Source organism: Cervus elaphus, chromosome 28 (genome assembly GCF_910594005.1).
Source record: "Cervus elaphus chromosome 28, mCerEla1.1, whole genome shotgun sequence".
NCBI classification, from domain to species: Eukaryota; Metazoa; Chordata; class Mammalia; order Artiodactyla; family Cervidae; genus Cervus; species Cervus elaphus.
The window spans coordinates 15,618,673-15,642,800 of record NC_057842.1 but is presented as its reverse complement, the minus strand read 5'-3'; the positions used below and the strand labels follow the sequence as shown (position 1 = coordinate 15,642,800).

The following is a 24,128-nucleotide window of genomic DNA, read 5'->3' as shown; positions in this document are numbered from 1 at the left end:
TGACACGGTGAGCTGCTCACAGGCGTCCCGAAGACTATGGTCACATGACCTGGACCTGGCCAATCGGTGTGTTCCATCCTTCCTGGCCACTGTGATTGGCTAGGGACTGGGGAAGTGACCAATCAGGGCCCAGGGCCGGGCCTCATGAAGGAATCAAGAGGAAGAGGATCTCTCGTTCTGCCGGAAGGGGTGGGGCCGGGTGACGTCAGGCTCCAGCAGTGGGAGGTGCGTGAGGTCGGCCTGGGGCGGTTTGGTGGCCTTCCTGCTCCAGTCAGGGCAGAGCCGCCGCCTGTGGACGAGGGCGCTGCTGAGCGCCAGTTCTTGCTGTGGTCCCGGAGCTCGACGTGAGACCTGAGAGAAGTCGTCTGCCTGTGAGTCCTCTTCTGCTTGTCTGTCAGCTTGTTTGAACCACGCTGGGTTTTCTGTCCAGCGGGCTAAGTGGAGACCCTGGACATTCAACTGTGTGGGTTTTGGCTGGCTTCAGGGAAGAAATGCCAGATGACACTGGAGACTCCAGTCTAGTCTGGATTCAGGTGATATCTCTCGAAAGTGAAGTGAAAGTCCCTCAGTCGTGTCCGACTCTTTGCAACCCACTAGACTATATGGTCCATGGAATTCTCTAGGCCAGCACACTGGAGTGGGTAGCCTTTCCCTTCTCGATGGGATCTTCCCAACCCAGGGATCGAACCCAGGTCTCACTCATTGCGGGCAGATTCTTTACCAGCTGAGCAAGGGAAGCCCGAGAATCCTGAACTGGGTAGCCTGTCCCTTCGGCAGCGGATCAGGATTCCCGACCCCAGAATCAAACCAGGGTCTCCTGCATTGCAGGAGGATCCTTCACCAGCTGAGGTATCAGGGAAGTCAAATATCTCTTAAGGCCAGCTGTTTATTGTACGATTACCCTAAAGAGTCTTCACAGGATTAAGGTAGCAGCCTGCTAAGGTAGGTTATGTCCTTACTCTAGAGAAGAAAACCAAGGCTCCAAGAAGGGGGTAACTCAGGTACTGCAAGGAAGTGTGTACCCAGACAGAGCCCCACTTCCTGCTGTTAGAACCTGGGGAGGCCACATGGTGGGGCTTGTCCATGTGACAGGGGCTAAGGCACCCAGCCCACACTGGGTACTGTGGGGACCTGACTTGGTATGCCGTCTGGCCGCTCTGAGACTCAGGAAAGCAGTTTGCATTGAAGAGAGGAAGGGCACCTCCCTTCATGCACCCACTGCACCCTCCAGGTATTCCCTCACCCTGCCCCCTTTCTCTTGCTTTGTGAGCAAATTAGAGTCATGCTCATGTGACCACATTGGCTGTCCACTGTTCATGGGCTACCAACTGGAGCTGCCACAGGAGGGGCCACAAGCCTTGGCCAGGTGGTTCCTCTCTTTCCTTTGCACCCACGGGGACCCTCCTCCACACTTGCACACCAGAGGCCGCTTCTGAGTCATGCAGGGACCCTCCCTCAGTTTGCAACAGGTTGTGTCCACTGCTGTCCTTTCAATGACTCCCTTGAAACTCAGCTCGTGAGCTCCTTCACCTGCGTCATGGCCCAGCTGGCTGCCACGGGAGGGACAGAGCTGACTGTGACTCCAAAACTCAGATCTGACAGCTGGGAATCTGTGTATAAAGGACCTGATTACTCTCACCATAGAGGCTGTAGTAGGCTCCAGGGATCCAGGACTAGGGCTTGGGCCAAAGTGACTCCACAGGCGTTTTGATGCCTGGGGAGGCTTCTGACTATAGTGGGGCTGGGGCGAGTCTCCTGAGGTTCTAAAGGCCCACTGTGTGCAGGTTCAAGGTGCATAGGGAAGAGAAGGTGGAATCCTGCCCTGGAGGTGGTCGCAGTTCACGGTTGAGCAAGACAGGCAGGCAGGTCCCAAAAGTACCTGAGCTGCCTTCATGAGGGAGTGGTGTGGGGGCAGAGGAAGAGAACCACGTCTGCTCCCTCGTCTGGTGCCCAGAGCAGGTTGTCACCAGACTAAACACTTACCACGGTGATGACGGTCACTGCTGTCTGCAAAGGGTTTACACTGGCGTGTGTCTTCCTCTGGTTGGTCAGGCCGTCTCTAAACTACACTGGCCATGGGCGTGGCCTCTCCTTGGAACTTCACGTGTTTCTTCTCTTCCTTACTAAACATTCATTTTCAGGAGGGTTTTGGGGTCACAAGGATGTTGGGTTTTCTCTAGCTTTGTCTCATGAGGAACGTTTTTCGTTTGCTGGTGTGGTTCTTTTTTCCAGCTCTCTTTCTTGGCTTCTTCTGTGAATTTGCTTGTGCCAAAGGAAGAGTTCAGCTTCTCCCTTTTGGCTGAGATGTCACACTTACAACAGCAATGCCTACCTGGAGATTCTGACCACGTTTGCCGAAAGGGCTTCGTTTTCCAGATGACATCTTGAAAGTACCTACACTGTCCTTTCAGATACCCAAAGCCTACTTCAAATGAAATAAAAACAAGAATTCTCAAGTTTGGTCTTACCATATGTGGGGAGTCAGAAAAATCCCCTGGGGAAGGGAAAAGCTACCCACTCCACTATTCTGGCCTAGAGAATTCCATGGACTGTAGAATCCATGGGGTTGCAAAGAGTCTAACAAGACTGAGAGACTATAGCTTTCACATTCAGTCAGAAAAAAATCCAGTTTTCTATCATTTCAGTGATTGGCATTGACTGGGGACAAGGAAGGGATGGGAAGAAATGGAGAAGGAAGAAGACTATGTGTTGTCAGGGGCCGGGGGTGAGGGAGGAACGGGAAGTGCTTGACATGAATCCAGGCTTTGCTGGGAAGTGTGGTGGACAGAATGAGAGGGTCCGAAAGTAGACAGTGGTGATGGCTGCACAGCATTGAGAAGGCCCTGATATTCCTAAATTGCCTCAGTTAAGGTAAAATTTATTAACAAAACTTAACAGAAAAAAATACATAAAGCCATTAAAAAATGACAAGAAAGCTACGCACAAACCAGTTGAAAAGACCGTCAGGGGAAGGGAACTCAGTCTCCCCTGGGTGGGGAGTGAGTTGATGGCATCCACGGGGAACACACAGGGATGGAGGCTGCAGAGCCAACTGCGCCCCTAGATGTAGTGTTGCCAGAAAGGGCTCTAGGTCTCTGTCCAGAGTAGGGGCCTGTTCTCCCAGGAGGGGTGGTCAGTCATCGTGGTCGTCTGGGATTTGGGAAGGAGCCAGGGAAGGCTCTCCCTACAGAGGTGGTAACTCATGCCCTGAGTCAGGTTCTCCTGCCAAAGCCTGAGTAGAAACAAGTGCATGTGGAGGTGGACATTCTCGCTGAGGGGGTGGGACATCAGTGCCTGGGGCTGGGGGTCCTTCAGGCACAGAGGTCCGATCTTCTCAGGATGTTGGCCAGTACCCAGCTGGCCTGGTGTCTTTGGGAGAAGGCGGCTCAGGTCTCAGTCTCCCCTTAGTGGATCCCTGGGTTCTGCACGTGTAGCAACCACCTCTGTGGGGACAGGTCTTGGAAGTGGAGCCTGGTTGTATATGAAGGTCAGAGCTAGAGCCGGAGGAGAAGAAAAGATGACCCACAGGTCTGCCTAGTCACGTGCCTAACTGGGCACTAAAGCTTCCCAGAACTTCCAGTAGAATACCCAGCATAGAATGCCTTCTCTAACTGCAGTCTGCAAGATGGTGTGAGGCCAGTCTTTGCTCCAGGCCCAGCCTCAGCTCTGGAGGACTCCTCCCTGTGAAGCTCAGTGCCCCTCCCCCCCCCACACATATGTTAGCAATATAACATAACAAGGAACTATCTCAGAAGTGAGTCTTAGTAAGCACAGACCTTAAGTAACAAAACTAGAACTTAATATTTAGTGAAACATAACTTTGTTTTCTTTTTGGAGAACTCATTTTGAGGGCATTAACACAGTAGATGGGTAAGGCTTTAACCCATCAATAAAAATGAGGTCTGTCAGGGAGCCGGGAAAAGCCAAGAGGCTGTCTTGGATTTCCCATAGGCCTAGCTCTTTGATTTTTAGCTGTTGTTTATTTATTTTTAATTTCCTGATTTAAGAGCAGACTATCACCATGTTTTTTTTTAATACATTTTTTTTCATTTATTTTTATTAGTTGGAGGCTAATTACTTTACAGTATTGTAGTGGTTCTTGCCATACACTGACATGAATCAGCCCTGGATTTCCATGTGTTCCCCATCCGATCCCTCTGGGTCTCCCCAGTGCACCAGCCCTGAGCACTTGTCTCATGCATCCAACCTGGGCTGGTAGTCTGTTTCACCCTTGATAGTATACTTGTTTCAATGCTGTTCTCTCAGAACATCCCACCCTCGCCTTCTCCCACTGAGTCCCAAAGTCTGTTCTGTACATCTGTGTCTCTTTTTCTGCTTTGCATATTGGGTTATCATTACCATCTTTTTAAATTCCATATATATGCGTTAGTATACTGTATTGGTCTTTTTCTTTCTTGCTTACTTCACTCTGTATAATGCGCTCCAGTTTCATCCATCTCATTAGAACTGATTCAAATGAATTCTTTTTAACGGCTGTGTAATATTCCATGGTGTATATGCACCACAGCTTCCTTATCCATTCGTCTGCTGATGGGCATCTAGGTTGCTTCCATGTCCTGGCAATTATAAACAGTGCTGCGATGAACATTGGGGTGCACGTGTCTCTTTCAGATCTGGTTTCCTCAGTGTGTATGCCCAGAAGTGGGATTGCTGGGTCATATGGCAGTTCTAGTTCCAGTTTTTTAAGAAATCTCCACACTGTTCTCCATAGTGGCTGTACCAGTTTGCATTCCCACCAACAGTGTAAGAGGGTTCCCTTTTCTCCACACCCTCTCCAGCATTTATTGCTTGTAGACTTTTGGATAGCAGCCATCCTGACTGGAGTGTAATGCTACCTCATTGTGGTTTTGATTTGCATTTCCCTGATAATGAGTGATGTTGCGCATCTTTTCATGTGTTTGTTAGCCATGTGTATGTCTTCCTTGGAGAAATGTCTGTTTAGTTCTTTGGCCCATTTTTTGATTGGGTCATTTATTTTTCTGGAATTGAGCTTCAGGAGTTGCTTGTATATTTTTGAGATTAATCCTTTGTCTGTTGCTTCATTTGCTATTATTTTCTCCCAATCTGAGGGCTGTCTTTCCACCTTGCTTATAGTTTGCTTTGTTGTGCAAAAGCTTTTAAGTTTCATTAGGTCCCATTTGTTTATTTTTGCTTTTATTTCCAATATTCTGGGAGGTGGGTCATAGAGGATCCTGCTGTGATTCATGTCGGAGAGTGTTTTGCCTATGTTCTCCTCTAGGAGTTTTATAGTTTCTGTTCTTACATTTAGATCTTTACTCCATTTTGAGTTTAATTTCTGTGTTTTGTATCACCATGTTTTAAGGACATCAAGATAGCAAAAGTCTAACCATGAGGGATTATTTTTTGTAGAAGCAGAATGACCCTTGTCTACATGTACCATAACCTTAAATAGTGTTTATTTACTTTACCAAAGTAACAAAAAGATTTTAAAAACAAACATAAATCACTTAAAGGCAAAGAAATTTATAGTCTGTAATTGAAAGCAACATTTTAAGAAAACTTTGTTCTCTAAAGAGAGGAAGAGCAAATTCCAGTCTGATACCAGCTTTTGTTAATAACAAAATTTGTTTATCTATTTAATCTTAGAATGTCTTTACCATAAATCTTGAAGAATTAGCAGTATTCTAAAGAAGGCATGTTTAAAATCTGATTCTATTGGAATTGACAAAGAAACCTGGTCATAACACTTTAATATGATAACTAGAATTATAATTGACCATATTTTATCAGGACATATCAGATCTATGTGAATTTCACATAATTTTAGGATATCTCTATTCGTAACATCAGCCATGCAGTATAACCTGAAAAGATTTTTTTTTTTCACCGCTTTGGCGGTACTTCCCATGTAACTTACCATGTCCAGTGAACCCAGGTAACTTAATAGCTCTTTGGGATGTCTCAGGAGTCCTCTGAAGCATCCCACAGACAGCTAAAAGTCAAGTTATTTAGGAAGTTTTGTCAATAAATATCCAAAGTGTTTATAACATTCAGTCAGGTAGGATCATATGTTTTGTGAAGTAATAATTATTTAATTAGCCAAAGTTAACAAAAGATTTCAAAGGTAAATATTGAAGAGATCAATTAAGAGGAAAAAAAAACACATTTATTATTAAAAGAAGTTCAACATCTGAAGAAAGTATGTCCTCTTAACAGAGAGAAAGGCCGAATTTAAGTTTTTGGACCAGCTTACTTTAAACTCATTTAGGTAAACTTAATTAAATTGATTTTAAACTTAGTCAGCCCTAACCATGAACGAAACTTTTCCTAGGGTTTACCTTCCACAAACATTTTTAATCACTTTCTATAACAGCCACCTGTAAGTCAGACCTACTTTCTTTTCCCTTTATAAAATGTAATCTTATTTTTTATATCTTCTTTATTAAAAACATACATGCTACTTTCTTAATAGATTAGCAAACAAACATGATCACTTGATATTTAATATAGAATATTTTTCAGTTATGTGAATCTGAAGTTTATTTAGTTACTTTTTCTTGTATTTAGAATTGTTTGATTTGTAAGCACTTACTGTTCTTCAGGCCAATTAAATTAGAACTCATTTACGACTTCAACAACAGTATCAGAAAAAAAGACATATACTGAGACATACATAAATCCAGACAGACAGATTGACAGAGATCTTATAGTTTTCTGTTTGAGGTTTAAAATATCTCTTTTACCCCCCCCCCCCCCCCCCCTTTTTTTGCTTCCCTTGAAATTCTAGTTTGCCCAAGGCTGAGGTCTCAGGCAAAGCTGGCTGTGTATTTCAAGGACATGGAAAGTGTTAACTTCAAGCTTTCTCCTGGGCAGGTCTGTTTAACAAGCTAGTTGTTTTTAATTGCATATGGAAAAACAATTGGTTTTGTGGTTTCCAGTAAGAAAAATTTCTCTCACTCCAGAAATCATCAATCAGCAGTCACACACTCACAGTCATTCAGAGGCTATCACGATGCCTCCCTTCTCCCAAGTCTCCAGGTTTCCTTAACTGTTGCACCCTTCCTGGGAGCCCCAAGGAGATTATCATTCACAATGCATCGCTTCTCCCAGGTCCCCAGGTCTCCCTATCTGATGCTCCCTTCCTGGGAGCCCAAGGAGGTGATCAGTCTCCTCTTCCACCCGTTGGGGTAGGTTCCTGCCTGGGGACTGGCCCCGGAGCCTTACCTTATCCTGTGGCCATTCCTGGTGAGTTGGTCTGTCCCTCCAATGAGTCCATTGGGGGTTCGGCCATCCAGAGAGTCAGAACAGTGGATGGAAAGGGAACGCAGGATACCGTGAGGTGGGGTGCCTCCTCGTTCATCTCGGGGTTCCTTCACTCCAACCAGGCCGAGCCACCAGTCCTTCGGCTCCAGGGGCCGGCGTGTTTGGAGTCTCGCTGGTGCCTCCAGAAATGTTGCAGAAACCAGTACTCGGGAAACCAAGCACCACATTCGGAGAGTTGGCGAACTCAGGTTTATTACACCGGCGGGCATAGTGGAGTTAACACTTCAAGCTGTGAGTCCCAAGCAAACAGATTACAGAGTTTTTATAGACAGACTGTAGTGGGCAACACTAGCTGTTAATCGGCTGATTTAAACTAAGGGGTTTCACACGTGTGGGAACAGTGGTCAAGATGGGGTGATGGATGCCTGGCCTGGACAGGCATGATGAAGCAGGTTTCCAGGGGCTGGGAGATTGCAAAGACCGGGACAAGGGTGAGTGAGATACACTCCAGTTCCTACATTGAAAGTTCCAACTTTCTGAGACTATGTACCTATGTGATCTAGACTTTGCAATGGGCCAGCTGAGTTACAGAGGGAGAAGGAGAAGGTGGTTATGTAAAATTTTAGCTTTTCCTCTTCACTACCATGGAAGCCCATATATATGTTAATATACATTCCTTAGTGTGTTTTTGTCTGTCTCATTTCACTGTATGACTGACTATCCATCCACATCTCTACAAAGGACCCATTTTCATTCCTTTAATGGCTATGTAATATAACACTTATTGCCAAATTCAGACTTAAATTGAAGAAAGTGGGGAAAACCACTTGCTTTCAGACCAGGCTCCTCCTTCTCATAAGTGACGTGGCCCTGGACAAGCATGTGCCCCTCAGGGCTGCCCCAGTCTTTCCATCTGCCGAGCGGGGGTCATTCTCCCATCTCCTTTCCAGATCTGTCAACCTCCGAGACCCCCATACCTTTCCACCTGGGGCTGGTATCTCATGGAGTTTGTGCACTGAGACTTCCCAAAGGAAGGATTCAATACAGGGCTGACCTAGCACAGAATGGGGCAGAAACAGGCCTGGATGGGCTCTGGGACCTAGGAAAAGACAGTCCCCTTCCTGCCTTTTCAAGACCCCACCCCCCAATTGGAGGACCGAAAGGTAGTCTCGATGGTCGCCTTCTCTCTTATATAAAAGACTGGCCAACTTTCTGGTCCTCTTTTTCCATCGAGATTCTGGGTCAGTTGTCCCAGCTCAGCTTCTGAGGGAGCTTGTAATGGCCCCCTGCATTCTTGTCTTTTACTCTTATTACCTTGGGTCATTTCGGCCATCTGGGGTGGATGGGCACTGTCCTTGCCTCTAACTTCGAGACAGATTTATGAAAAGTCTGTACAATCTACTCATTTCCTCTCTTTTGTTCAGTGTCTCTCTCTAGATGTGTCTCTTTCTTTTCCTTTCTGAATTCAGTCTATGTCTTCCTGCTTTTCTTTCTCTCTGTCTCACCTGTGGATGGATGGATGGCTTTGAATGCTCATGTATGTTGTTAGCTTAGGGTTAGGTTTTAGGTCCAAGTTAGAGAGAGAGAAAGGTTTAGCTTGGAGTTGGTTTGGGGGAAGGACAAGGGTGGTGTGTTTTCACGGGACCTGAGTGCTGTTTGCAATTAGTCTATTTTCCATGTGAGCCCCTTATCTGATACACCACTTGCAAGTGGTCTCTCATGTTCAGTTTAGCATCTTTCTGATTTGTGACTGCTTAGCTTCTCCATTGCAAAGCTGTTCAATTGGATGGAAAGCCATTGGTGTAGTTTGTTTTCCTGTTTCCCTTACTTGAAGACTCCCATTTCTGCTTCTGCCCACCAAATGTGAAGCAGACTCTGATGTTAAGGAGCCTACGACCTATGCTTATTTCTAGACATCTCATAACGTCAGTCTTTGTGTTGATGTGTTTCACTGATATTGAGGTGGTATGAGATAAAAACCAATAGAATGCTTTGGATGTAGCTGTCTGGTTTTCCATGGACATTTACTGAAGAGGCTTTCTTGTTCCCATTTGTATGTTCTCCCCTTCTTTGTCACAGATGCGATGACCATGGATGCTTGGATATGTTTCTGGACTCTCAACTTTATGACATTTCTCCAAAGACACACAAATGTGTAAGTTTTACATGCTCAGCCTCACTAATCACTAGGGGTGACAAGGGTCACCTTCCCTCATTAGGATGTCAGGCTGCCTCAATTGTACTGTTTATGTGTTATTTTTCCAGAGTTCATGACTTTTCAGAAATATAGTTATTTGTGGTACTGTGGAAGCATTGGAAACATGCTGTCAGTATGAAGAGATGACTGATTCTAAAAATAATAGTGTTTAAATATGTATAATTGAATATTTTATACCTTATTTGATAAAGCAAAAAGTATTTAAACTGAAGTTGATCCTTTTTATGGATATTAAAAAATATAACCATAACAAATATTTCACTTTTTACTCTCTTCAAAGAAAAAAAGTCAATTTTTGTCTCCTATAATGTTGTTATATGAAGGCCAATCTAAAGGATTTATTTAAAGCTTCTTCAGATGTAGTCATAGCAGTGAAAATGCTATTAACATCAGAAATGTTTTTCTATGATGGAAAGTCAAGCTCGTCTGTCTTTCTCAATAGCCTTTAATTTTCTGTTCACTACATAGTGTTTCTTTCTATTTTTTTTAAATGGGAAAACAATTATTTTACAATCTTGTGTTGTTTTCTCACATACATCAGGGTGACTCAGCCACGGGTGTACATCTGTCCCTTGCTGCTGAAACCCCCTCCCTTCTCCCTGCCAATCCCACCCCTCTAGGTTGTCACAGAGCCCTAGGCTGACCTCCATCTGTCACAGAGCAAATTCCCACCTGCTCTGGTTACATAAGATAATACAAATGTCTCCATGATGTTTCCACAGTTGGTCCCACCCTCTGTTCCTGGACTGTGTCCACAAGTCTGTAGTCTGTTCTCTATGTCTGTGTCTCCATAGCTGCCTTACAAATAGGTTCATCAGTAGCATCTTTCTAGATTCCATACCCATTCATTAGTATACAATAGTTGCCTTTCTCTGACTTACATAGGATATATTTTTTGGTGATACTTTTCTTAATACTTGACCTAATTTGCAATGAAACAGTAAAAGGATTTCATGGGACCAATATAGCAACAACTGAGTGTTACATTTTAGCCTAGCACTCCAGGCCCAAGTAAATTTAGGATAAATTCATTTCTATGACAGCTACTTTGACTGATCACATTCACTACTTTCCCCTGTTGTCATGTATACAATTTTCTGTTCCCTACATTGCAATTACATGTGTCAAGCATCATCTGTCAGAAGTTTTATAGCAGTGAGGAAATATGTTCATAATGCAGACACCACAAACAGCCTCCAAAAGGTGTATGTAAAAATAATACATTTTGCAATGAATTTCACTCTCTGAAAATATATTTAAAAAATTGAAAAAGTGACATTCCTATGGGTTATAGCTAGGTTTTCAGTGAAGGTGGGCCATGGTAACAGCTAGGATGCCATCTTTCCTTAAAATGCAAAATTAAATATAAAAGGAACACACAATGGAGAAAAACAAAGACAGTTTCTTCAACAAGTGGTGTTGGGAAATCTGGTCATTGACTTTTAGAGATGGGGAAACTGAAATTCAAGAAGACTTGCCGGGCACCAGGGCATTGTCTGGACCAGCCTCTTGTCCTCCTGACCTGGCCAGTGCTCATCTGCTTCCCGACAAGCAGCAGAGCTGTAACCCAGCCTGCAGGGGTGTATCAGGTCATCCAGACATTGTCCCTGAGCAGAGGTTGCCAAGGCCAGCCTGGGTCTCAGGGACTGAAACAACTTTCTGGACTGAAGGCTGGGAAGGCAGTTGAGTTTTCCCAAATGAATGGGAGGGGAGAATAGGGCAGCCTATGAGTGAAGTCCAGTGTTCCACCGTCCTGGTGGGAATGTGTTGTCCTAGACTCCGGACGTTCACAACATACACTCGCTGTGTGGTCTGTGGCTCAGACTTCAGCCTTTCAGCCGGGTCATTTGGGTGACCCTGACTTGAGCAGACACAGCTCTGTGGCCCTGCCAGTAGCCGTCCCATCCCCGTTGGTGAGAAAGGCAGCTGGACTGAAGGACAGGTGAGCTCGGATCACAGCTGGGGAGTGCGTGCACCAGGGCTGCCTTTGTGTTCCCTCCATTTTATTACAGTTTCCAAGTGTCTAGATATGGAGGGTGAAGTTGACCCCATTTTTTGAGGTGGAATCCAGACAGGGGCAAGGTAGGAATTTTCTTAAGATAGGCATGTCTAGAGGCAGCTGTTTCATCGAACTTGCATCTTCAAAACAGACCCTTCCATAGCCTTCACTTAATGAACACATCTTCAGGAATGACAGAGGTTTGTTTGTATCTGCTGTTTCACATGTCTCCTGTCTGTTCTGCCTATCAGAGTGCTTGGAGGGTGCAAATTTGTTGCTTTCATTGTTCATTTTGTACCTGCACGTGTATTTCAGCCCTCCTCATATTGTCTGTGACAGTAATTTCGGAACAAATTAGGGTTCTGTTCACTTCAGTTACTCAGTTGTGTCCAGCTCTTTGCGAACCCATGGACTACAGCACACCAGAACTCCCAGTCCTTCACCAGCTCCCAGAGATTACTCAAACTCATGTCCATTGAGTCGGTGATGCTATCCAGCATCTCTTCCTCTGTCATGCCCTTCTCCTCCCACCATCAGTCTTTCCCAGCCTCAGGGTCTTTTCAGATAAGTCAGTTCTTCTCAGGAGATGGCCAAGGTATTGGAGTTTCTGGTTCAGCACCAGTCCTTCCAGTGAATATTCAGGACTGATTTCCTTTAGGATGGACTAGTTTGATCTCTTTGCTGTCCAAAGGACTGTCAAGAGCCTTCTCCAATACCACAGTTCTAAAGCATCAATTCTTTGGCACCCAGCTTTCTTTATAGTCCAACTCTCACATCCATGCATGTCTACTGGAAAAACCATAGCTTTGACTCCATAGATGGACCTTTGTTGGCAAAGTAATGTCACTGCTTTTTAATATGCTGTCTATGTTGGTCATAACTTTTCTACCTAGGAGCAAGCTTCTTTTAGTTTGCTGGAAGCAGTCACAATCTGCAGTGATTTTGGAGTCCAAAATAATAATGTTTCTCACTGTTTCCACTGTTTCCCTATGTATATGCCATGGTGTGATGGGACCATATGCCATGATCTTTGTTTTTTCAAATGTTCAGTTTCAAGCCAGGTTTTTCTCTCTCTTTTACCATCATCAAGATGCTCTTCAGTTCCTCTTTGCTTTCTGCCATAAGTGTGGTGTCATTTGCATATCTGAGGTTATTGATATTTCTCCTGGCACTCTTGATTCCAGCTTGGGCTTCATCCAAGCATCCATCAGCATTTCTCATGATGGACTCTGCATATCAGTTAAATAAAGAGAATGATAATATACAGCCTTGACTTACTCTTTTCCCAGTTTGGAACCAGTCTGTTGTTCCATGTCCAGGTCTAACTGTTGCTTCTCGACCTGCATACAGATTTCTCATGAGGAAGGTCAGGTGGTCTGGTATTCCCATCTCTTGAAGAATTTTACACAGTCTGTTGTGATCCACACAGTCAGTGGCTTTGGGGTAGTCAATTAGACAGAGGGAGATGTTTTTCTGGACCTCTCTTCCTTTTCCAATGATGCCAGGGATGCTGGCAATTTGGTCTCTGGTTCCTCTACTTTTTCTAAATACAACTTGAACATCTGGAAGTTCACGGTCCATTTACTTTTGACCTGGTTTGGAGAATTTTGAGCATTACGCTGCTAACGTGTGAGATGAGTGCAATAGTGTGGCAGTTTGAGCATTCTTTGCCATTGCCTTTCTTTGGGATTGGAATGAAAAGTGACCTTTTGCAGTTCTGTGGCCACTGCTGAGTTTTCCAAATTTGCTGGCATACTGAGTGCAGCACTTTCACAGCATCATCTTTTAGGATTTGAAATAGCTCAACTGGAATTCCATCACCTGCACTTTCTTTGTTCATAGCAATGCTTCCTAAGGCCCATTTGACTTCGAATTCCAGAATGTCTGACTCTAGGTGAGTGATCACACCATGGTGATTATCTGGGGATGTGAAGATCTTTTTTTCCATAATTCTTCTGTGTATTCTTGCCACCTCGTCTTAATATCTTCTATGTCTGTTAGGTCCATACGATTTCTGTCTTTTATTGTGCCTCTCTTGGTATGAGAAGTTCCCTTAGTGTCTCTAATTTTGTTGGAGCTATCTCTACTCTTTCGTAGTCTGTTGCTTTCCTCTATTTCTTTGCATTGATCACTGAGGAAGGCTTTCTGATCTCTCCTTCCTATTCTCTGGAATTCTGCATCAAATGGGAATATCTTTCATTTTCTCCTTTGCCTTTTGCTTCTCTTCTTTTATAGCTATTTGTAAGTCCTCCTCAGACAGCCATTTTGCCTTTTTGCCTTTCTTTTTCTTGGGGATGCTTTTGATCACTGCTCCGTATACAATGTCACCAACTTCTGTCCATAGTTTCTCAGGTACTCTGTCTACCAGATCTAATCCCTTGAATCTATTTTCACTTCCACTGTCTGATTGTAAGGGATATGATATAGGTCATACCTGAATGGTCTATTGGTTTTCCCTACTTTCTTCAGTTGAAATCTGAAGTTGACAATAAGGAGTTCATGATTTGAGCCACAGTCAGCTCCCAGTCTTGTTTTTGCTGACTGTATACAGCTTCTCCATCTTCGGCTGCACAGAATATAATCACTCTGATTTTGTTGTTGACCATCTGGTGATGTCCATGCGTAGGGTCGTCTCTTGTGATGTTGGAAGCGGGTACTTGCTGTGACTAGTGTGTTCACTTGGCACAATTCTGTTAGCCTTTGCCCTGCTTCATTCTGTACTCCAAGGTCAAAGCAGCGTGTTGCTCCAGCTATTTCCTGACAAATTAGGGCGTGTGAGCGCAAGGTCACTTTATTGGTGTCCCACTCTGTGCGACCCTATGTGCTGTCGCCTGCCAGGCGCCTCTGTCCATTTTATTCTCCAGGCAAGAATACTGGATGGATTGCCATGCCCTCCTCCAGGGGATCTTCCTGACCCACATGGTGCCACATGTGAAGCCACACAAATTAGGAGGTCATATGTATTTTCACTTTTAATCCTCAGCTCTGTACTACTAAAAGACTCTTAGTTCTGGAAGGATCTTTTTTGTATTGAAAGGTTGCTGTGATGAACTGTGAATGACACCAGGATTCTTGGCCTCTGGAGAGGAGGAATCTGATCTGGGGCCAGTGATGAGGCTTGATTGCTCAGAGCTTTTAATACAATTAAGTTTTATTAAAGTATAAAAGAGATAGAGAAACCTTCTGACATAGACATCAGAAGAGGGCAGAAAGGGTGCCCTGTTGCTAGTTTCTAGCAAGGAGTTATATACCTGTTAGCAAATTCTCATTAGAGAAAAGTGAAAGTGAAGTCGCTCAGTGGTGTCCGACTCTTTTCGACCCCATCGACTGATTATAGCCTACCAGGTTCCTCCATCCTTGGGAATTTCCAGGCAAGAATACTGGAGTGGGTTGCCATTTCCTTCTCCAGGAGATCTTCCCGACGTAGGGATTGAATCCGGGTCTCCCGCATTGTAGGCAGACGCTTTATGGTCTGAGCCACCAGGGAAGTTGCCATTAGAGAAAAGAAACGCCTCGAAGCTGAGAGAGTTGCACCAGGCGCCTCACCTACCACATTGATTTTGAGACAGCATTGGCACAAAGTGAGTCATGCCTGGCCATAAAACAGGTGACAGGAATCTTGAAGAAAGGCAGATTTCCATGCAAAAACTTTTTTTTAAAAAATACATTAGCATAGTCTAAGGAAGACATTTCCAAGAGAAAAATGAATTGGTATGCTCAAAATTTGAGACAAAGTTAAGTTCAGGCAGAACCAGGTATTGTCATGACAACACAGAATTTTCAAAGATAAAAGGAACGTAAGAAAGTCCACCAATTGCAGTTTTATTTCCCCCTGCCACCTGTGCACCTCTAACCTGCCTACAGAGGCTATTGACGCTCTCAGTATGTATGTGACTTTTTGTGTTGCATCAACATAAATGGGGTCACCCAGCTGTCACTTTTAATAAATGATCTGAGTGAAAAACAAGAAATAAGCAAAGAGCAGAGATCTCTGAATCGGGAGGCACCTAACAAGACAGCCTTAGTAATGGTGTTTTTGGTAGTGGTCCCTAAGCCAATAATGGAGCTTGTAATAGTAGTGGCCTGGATTGTTCAAAAAATTGATAATGATCCTGGCTTTGAATCTGTCTTATCTCCTGGTAGGCCTTATCATACCTCGTCACTGGACCTGGTATCTTTTTCCCTCAGGGCTTTCCTAGGTATTCTTGCTCATTGTTCTATGTGAAACTTAGACTCAGTTTATCCTGAAACTCCATCGGAATGGTTCTTGATTAGGATTGCATTAGATGTTAGACTAATAAGAAGTGACATTTATAAGACATTCAATCTGATCATTAACACTATATGACTTGCATGTGTGTAGATTTCCCCAGATGGTGTTGAAGTTTCCTTTATGTTCCCTCTGTAAATACTGCCCATCTACACTGGAGATGCATCATGAGCTCGGCAGACATGATTCCCTGCCCTTGGATTTTTGCCTCCCTGAGATCATGAAGAGATTCCCTTATGTCATCTACTGGTTTTTCTTCCCTTCCCACTTAGATTCACTGTTTCCTTGGAACTGACTTTTGATTTTATTCTGTCTAGATGGGCAGTTAATTAAGAAGCATTTACTTAAAACCTGTTTCCCTGCTGCCCGGTACTGAGTCAGTGAGTGAATGAATGAGAGTGACTCTGTCGTGTCCGACTCTTTCCAACCACATGGACTGTACAGTCCATGGAATTCTCCAGGTCAGAGTACTGGAGTGGGTAGCCTATCCCTTCTCTAGCAGATCTTCCCAAGCCAGGAATCGAACTGGCGTCTCCTGCATTGCATAGAGATTCTTTACCATCTGAGCTATCTAGGAAGTCAGTGTTACCAGTAAAGTAATGAAGCGAGTGTTCATACGTGGGTAAAACCAGATATATCTCTAAGACAGAATCAACTTTATTTTTCTTCATGTCTGGAGTTGGTGGAAAAGGAAGGAGCCAAGAATGGAATTGTTTGGGCCTGAGAAACAAGAAGCGATGACAACTACGGCGGGGGGTGGGGGGAACCTGGAGGAACAGAGTAGAGTTGGAAAGTCATGGCTGTGGGCCCTGCTGACACTGGGCCATCTCTTAGAGTCAAAATGAAGACGGGAGGTAGGCAGGTGGAGACGACAGTACCAAGCTGTATCTCTGAGCACCATTCCCTTTACAAAATTAGGTCTATGACAGCAAAAAAGTATTAAGACTCTCCATATAGTCAAAAATCTCTATACAATTTGCATTCAGACCTCCATAACCTCAGTTTAAGTTCTGTGGATTCAAAAACCATGGGACATGTCATAGTATGTATTTATTGAAAAAAATCCAGTTGTGAGTGGACCTGTGCAGTTCAAATCTGTGTTGTTTGAGGGGTGACTGTATGTAACACATTTTGTTTATCCATTGCCCCATTGATAAAAGTTTCAGTTGCATCTCCCTTTTGGCTGTTGTGAATGGTGCTGCTATGAATATTCATGTAGAAGTATTTGTTGGAGTCCCTACTGGCAATTCTTTTGGGTTTATACCTAGGACTAGTATTGCCAGGTCACATGGTAATTTTAACATTTTGAGCAATCTGTGAACTCTTTTCCACAGGGGTCACAACTTCTTTCATTCTCCCCAGCAAGATACAGGGTTCCAGGGTCTCCACATTCTCCCACCACTTGTTAATCCTCTCCACTCTTGTTATATTCTGTTGTTTCTGATCTTTACATTGAAGCTATCTTAGATGTGAGGTGGTTTCTCATTGTGGTTTTAAATTGCATTTCTCTAGTGACAAACCCTGTTAAGTATCTTTTCATGAGTTTAGTATAATCTACATGCAATAAAACTTCATTTAGGGGTATAGTTTTATGATTTCTGACATAAATGCTCCCAGGTATAACCACCACAGGCAAGATACAGAATGTTTCCTAACCCCAAACCGTCTCTTGTCCTTTTCCCAACCAGTTTGATCAAGGCCAGGCAGCCAGTGATCTGCTGGTCTCCAGAGATTAGATCGATTCTCTAGGATTTCATAAAACTCAGATCATGTTTTCATTTGCGTCTGACTTCTTTGGTTTGTCATAATATGATTTCAGTTGTTGCTTTTTGTTTGTTTTTAAATTTCCTTAATTCATTTCTAATAATCTTCAGGTCTTTTCCTGAAAAGGAAATGTCCCCATCTTTTATAACATTTATCAAAAATATATGGATACATTTTATTTTATTTTATGCTGTCTGTGGCATCCTTATTTTCAAAATTTTGCTTATTTGGCTGTTGTGGGTCTCACTTGTGGTCTGTGGGATATAGTTCCCAGACTAGGAATCGAATCTGGGCTCTCTGATTTGGGAGCGCAGAGTTCTAGCACCAGGAACAGCAGGGAATTCTGGATATTCATATTTTTACTGCTCTCTTTTTTTCTTGTTTAAATTGTTTTATAATCATTCTACAATGTTAATTCCTCTCTGCTGTACAGTAAAGTGAATCGTTCATATGTATACATATATCCAGCCTCCTTTGAGCCTCCCTCCCACCCCCTCATTCCTCCTCTTGAGACCAATGCAGAGCACCAAGCTGAGCTCCGTATGCTACACAGCCACTTTCCACTAGCTATTTGTTTACACATGGCAGTGTATATATGTCAGTGCTAGTCCCATTTGTCCCCCCTCCTTCCCCTGCTGTGTCCACAGTCTCGTTCTCTGTAATGTGCCTCTACTTGAGCTCTGTAGATAAGTTCATCACTCCCATTTTTCTATATATGCTTTGCTTAGTTGCTGAATCCTGTTCACACTGTGGCCTGCAAGGCTACTCTGGCAATGGGCTGTATCATGCAGGCTCCTCTGTCAAAGGGAATTCTCCACAACAGTATACTAGAGTGCGCTGCCAGGCCGTTCTCCAGGGTATCTTCCGAAACCAGAGATCAGAGTCAGGTTTCCCACATTGCAGGCAGTTTCTTTACCATCTGAGCCACACGGGCAGCCCAAAAATAGTGGAGTATACATTATTAGAGAAATGCAAATCAAAACCACAATGAGGTAGCATTACACACCAGTCAGGATGGCTGCTATCCAAAAGTCTACAAGCAATAAATGCTGGAGAGGCTGTGGAGAAAAGGGAACCCTCTTACACTGTTGGTGGGAATGCACACTAGTACAGCCACTATGGAAAACAGTGTGGAGATTCCTTAAAAAACTGGAAATAGAACTGCCATATGACCCAGCAATACCACTTCTGGGCATACACACTGAGGAAACCAGATCTGAAAGAGACACGTGCACCCCAATGTTCATCGCAGCACTGTTTATAATAGCCAGGACATGGAAGCAACCTAGATGCCCATCAGCAGATGAATGGATAAGGAAGCTGTGGTACATATACACCATGGAATTTTACTCAGCCGTCAAAAAGAATTCATTTGAACCAGTCCTAATGAGATGGATGAAACTGGAGCCCCTTATACAGAGTGAAGTAAGCCAGAAAGATAAAGAACATTACAGCATACTAACACATATATATGGAATTTAGAAAGATGGTAACGATAACCCTATATGCAAAACAGAAAAAGAGACACAGAAATACAGAACAGAGTTTTGAACTCCGTGGGAGAAGGTGAGGGTGGGATGTTTCAAAAGAACAGCATGTATACTATCTTTGGTGAAACAGATCACCAGCCCAGATGGGATGCATGAGACAAGTGCTTGGGCCTGGTGCACTGGGAAGACCCAGAGGAATCGGGTGGAGAGGGAGATGGGAGGGGGGATCGGGATGGGGAATAAGTGTAAATCTATGGCTGATTCATATCAATGTATGACAAAACCCACTGAAATGTTGTGAAGTAATTAGCCTCCAACTAATAAAAAAATTAAAAAAAAAAAAATAGTGGAGTATGTAGCTTATCCTTTCTCAGGGGATCTTCCCAACCCAGGAATTGAACTGGGGTCTCCTGCCTCACAGGAGGATTCTTTACCAGCTGAGCTGCTGTTGTAGAAACCAAGCACCACACTGGGAGAGCTGGAGAGCTCAGGTTGATTATGCCGGCGGCCCAGAGGAGTTAACACTCCAGGCTCTGAGTCCCGAACAAGGGGATTACAGAGTTTCTATAGACAGACTGTAGTGGGCAACACTAGCTGTAAATAGGCTGGTTTAAACTAAGGGGTTCCACGTGCGCAAGAGCCATGGTCAAGATAGGGTGGGGGGATGCCTGGCCTGGACAGACATGAAGAAGCAGGTTTGCAGGGGCTGGGCGATTGCAAAGAGCCGGACAAGGGTGAGTGAGATAAACTCCAGTTCTTAGTATTGCAAGTCCCCACTTTCTGAGACCACGTGACCTACATGATCTAGACTTTGCAAGGGGCCAGTTGAGTTACAGATGCAGAAGGAGAAGGAGGTGGTGTAAAATTTCAACTTTTCCTTTTCATTCCCCCCTCTTGATGCTTCTATCACTTGTTGTAGAAAGCATCATCTTGTGTTTTTGGTAGGGTATTCAGAGCTCCACATCATTTCGGGGGCTATATTGAACTATTAGCATGTGTAGCTTTATGGATTCAATCCAAGAGGTTAGGAACTGGGTAATTGCATTGAGCACACAGGGCCAAACAAGAGGACCACAAAGACCATGAAGAGAGGACTGGCCCAGGAAGTAGCTAGTTTCTCTCTCCTTTTCATGATTTGTTACCTTAGGCATTGGGCCCTGTCACTGACTATTTCTGCTTGGCTTGGATAAAAGCAGCATTCTTCACTCAAGAAGAGGCAGAGTCCTCCCTTTACAACTGGCAGTAGGTCTCAGTTCAGTTCAGTTCAGTCGCTCAGTCGTGTCCGACTCTTTGCAACCCCATGAATCGCAGCACACCAGGCCTCCCTGTCCATCACCAACTCCCGGAGTTTACTCTAACTCATGCCCATCGAGTCGGTGATGCCATCCAGCCATCTCATCCTCTGTCGTCCCCTTCTCCTCCTGCCCCCAATCCCTCCCAGCATCAGAGTCTTTTCTAGTGAGTCAACTCTTCTCATGAGGTGGCCAAAGTAGTGAAGTTTCAGCTTCAGCATCAGTCCTTCCAATGAACACCCAGGACTGATCTCCTTTAGGATGGTCTGGTTGGTCTAGCCCTCTCCTATTTTGTAAAAGCACCTCAGCCAGGGAGTCTAGTTGGTCCTGTAAGGCCACTAAAGATTTGGCCACTCTCTCAATGTTGTCTGTGAAGTCTTTGGATAGTATATGTTAAAAGGCCGTTGATAATGCAATTTTTCCTGTTCCCACACCTATCCCGGCCGTGACACCCAGACCAGCTAGTAGGCATATAAGCTGGATGGCTCCTTTTGACTGTGTATGTGCTGCCAGAGGTGCAGTGAGAGTCTGGGTGTTAGGAACAATACTCATCTGAGGCGTGAGGAGAGCTAAGGTGCAGGTACCAGCCAATTGGCGGGTAGACATGAGTAAGCGTCCGTCTCACAAACAAGGAAAAGGCCTTGATGGGGGCGGCACCGTCTGTTACGGCAAGGGACACCGAGAGGCTGCAGAGAGGCTGCACGTGTCAGATAACTGAACACCAGAAAAGGTGTTCTCCCCGTCTGTGGGTTGTCACGGCCGTAGCAGCTGAGCCCGTCATGAAGGGGGCTCAGCAATACAGTAGGCAGTTGAGTTAGTAGGGATAATCGGTCATAAGAGACATCTAATCAGAATGAGGCTTCCCACTACAGTGAGATAGCAGTTAACTGCAGCTTCTGACCCAAATCCTAGTCCTGGGAGTGACTGAACCTAGTGCTGTAGCAAAGAGCACAGCGATGATACCAATCAGGGAGAGAGGCCAGGCTGGACAGTGAAAATCCACTGATATTTTGATAGTCGGATCCTCAAGCTTCCGCCGTGCGTTGACCAGCCAGCTGCCAGAGTGTGGCTGGAACAAGGCTGAAGAATCCTCAAGCTTCCGCCGTGCGTGGACTAGTCAGCTTGTGGAGTGACTAGAGCAGGGCTCAGCGTCCTTCGTGGGTGAGGCCCGTTGTTTTTAGAACCAGACCTCGAGGAGGTCTTGGGCGGGGGATTCCCGAACTGCTTTCCAGGTGTCCTCATCACAGGAAACCGCTGCCTTCTTGACTCTGGTGTGGTGGATCCAAGGGATGACACCTATAACTTTAACAGCAGTAGGGATTGCCAGGATGACTGTGTGAGGGCCTGTCCAAACTGGCTGAAGTGGGTTTTTTCTTTTTTTCCTAATCTTTAACTCATCGCTCATCTCCTGGCTGAAAGGCATCAACCCAATTGCCCAATGGAATGGGCGTCCTTTCTAAGTTTTCTCAGGCGATATGGCTGAAGACGTTCCCAGGGCCTGGAGGTGTCAGGACAGCTCCAGGTCAGCTAGTTGTTTGTGGTCTCCCTTGAGCTTTTGTTTTTTATCACTGGCGTTGGTCTCCCATGTAAGTTCTCAAAGGGAGAATAGCCTGAGGACCTTGGGGTGCATTTACAGAGGGAGATGGAGTGCACAAAATGATAAGGCATCCTGTTCTAGCATTGTCTGGGTGTTGGCCAGGGGATATTCTTGTCGTACTACCACTTGGAGAAACAAACTCAACAAGAATGTTAAAGATATTTGGCCCAAAGATTAATCGATGTAGGAAAGCTGCTGTGGGGCTAGCCAGGAGAACAAGGTCCAGACCTTGGTTGGTGACATTAGTGTTTCTCTAGGTATGAGAAGATGCAAGAATATGCGCTCATAAAAATCTTTGCCTGACAACATCTGACTATCTGAAGGCCTGTTTTTCTGTGTTTCCCCGGAACACAGAGTGCCTTATTTTTTGTCTCCACCCTGAACTCCTTTCAAGGGGGTGTTGAAGGTCAGCATCTTGTAGTGGTCGTGACTTAATCTTTATAGAGACAGCTGGCAAGGGCCAACTTTCAGTCATCAGGACCCCTTCATAGTCATATTGGGCCATGTTTGGGGGGCATTTCATTGTCATTGTGTCCTGCAGTGCTGGGAACGCTCATTCCCAGTTCCAACAAAGATTTCTTTGACAAGCCACCCAATGTGTTGTCACTACACCAGGCCTTGTAAGTAGCAAAAGTCTCTGGACCATATCTGCCTTATTAGCCTCTTGGTCCAGGAAAATATTTCCTCTTGTTGCTTCTTCCTGTATCTAGAGTTACATTATTACAATTATTGATCTCATATGGAACTACATGCCAGCATTTTATCACAGGCTCAGTCACAGATTTGGTAACATAAGAAATAATCTTCTGAAACAAGCTACATAGAAAACAATATAGCTAGCAGTTGTTAGTAAGGTCACAAGCAAGAATTTAAGTCAAGAACTTTCATTGGGTATAGCCGGGTATACCCCAGGTCATCTGTCTCAGTTAAATGATTATAACCAAGTGTTAATCTCCTGGTTGTACATCATGGAGCATCTGACTTTTATCCAAAGACTGGTTGCTGAGATAAGCTTTAGAAACAATCTTAGAGTGTCCTTTTAAATAACTTAATCAAACCTTTTAGCAATATAACATAACAAGGAACTATCTCAGAAGTGAGTCATAGCAAGCACAGACCTTAATTAAGAAAACTAGAACTTAATATTTAGTGAAACATAACTTTGTTTTCTTTTTGGAGAACTCATTTTGAGGGCATTAACACAGTAGACGGGTAAGGCTTTAACCCATCAATAAAAATTAGGTCTGTCAGTGAGCCGGTAAAAGCCAAGCGGCTGTCTTGGATTTCCCATAGGCCTAGCTCTTTGATTTTTAGCTGTTGTTTATTTATTTTTAATTTCCTGATTTAAGAGCAGACTATCACCATGTTTTTTTTTTAATTCTTTTTTTTTTTTTCATTTATTAGTTGGAGGCTAATTACTTTACAATATTCTAGTGGTTTTTGCCATACATTGACATGAATCAGCCCTGGATTTCCATGTTTTCCCCATCCCATCCCTCTGGGTCTTCCCAGTGTACCAGCCCTGAGCACTTGTCTCATGCATCCAACCTGGGCTGGTGGTCTGTTTCACCCTTGATAGTATACTTGTTTCAATGCTGTTCTCTCAAAACATCCCACCCTCAGCTTTTCCCACTGAGTCCCAAAGTCTGTTCTGTACATCTGTGTCTCTTTTTCTGTTCTGCATATTGGGTTATTGTTACCATCATTTTAAATTCTATATATATGCATTAGTATACTGTATTGGTGTTTATCTTTCTTGCTTACTTCACTCTGTATAATGGGCTCCAGTTTCATCCATCTCATTAGAACTGATTCAAATGAATTCTTTTTAATGACTGAGTAATATTCCATTGTGTATATGTACCACAGCTTCCTTATCCATTCGTCTGCTGATGGGCATCTAGGTTGCTTCCGTGTCCTGGCAACTATAAACAGTGCTGTGATGAACATTGGCGTGCACGTGTCTCTTTCAGATCTGGTTTCCTCGGTGTGTATGCCAGCAGTGGGATTGCTAGGTCATATGGCATTTCTAATTCCAGTTTTTTAAGGAATCTCCACACTGTTCTTCATAGTGGCTGTACTAGTTTGCATTCCCACCAACAGTGTAAGAGGGTTCCCTTTTCTCCACACCCTCTCCAGCATTTATTGCTTGTAGATTTTTGGATAGCAGCCATCCTGACTGGCGTGTAATGGTACCTCGTGTATCACCGTGTTTTAAGGACATCAAGATAGCAAAAGTCTAACCATGAGGGG

The 24,128-nt window shown here is 44.2% G+C and overlaps 1 long non-coding RNA gene across 1 annotated transcript in view; it reads left to right on the top strand.

Moving 5' to 3' along the window:
* The first annotated feature begins 242 nt into the window (after nt 1-242).
* LOC122685440 overlaps nt 243-24,128 on the top strand; it is a 54,269-nt gene continuing 30,383 nt past the window's right edge. The window contains exons 1-2 of the long non-coding RNA XR_006338390.1: nt 243-371; nt 9,325-9,400. This is a non-coding gene — a long non-coding RNA (uncharacterized LOC122685440). The remainder of the gene's footprint in view (nt 372-9,324; nt 9,401-24,128) is intronic.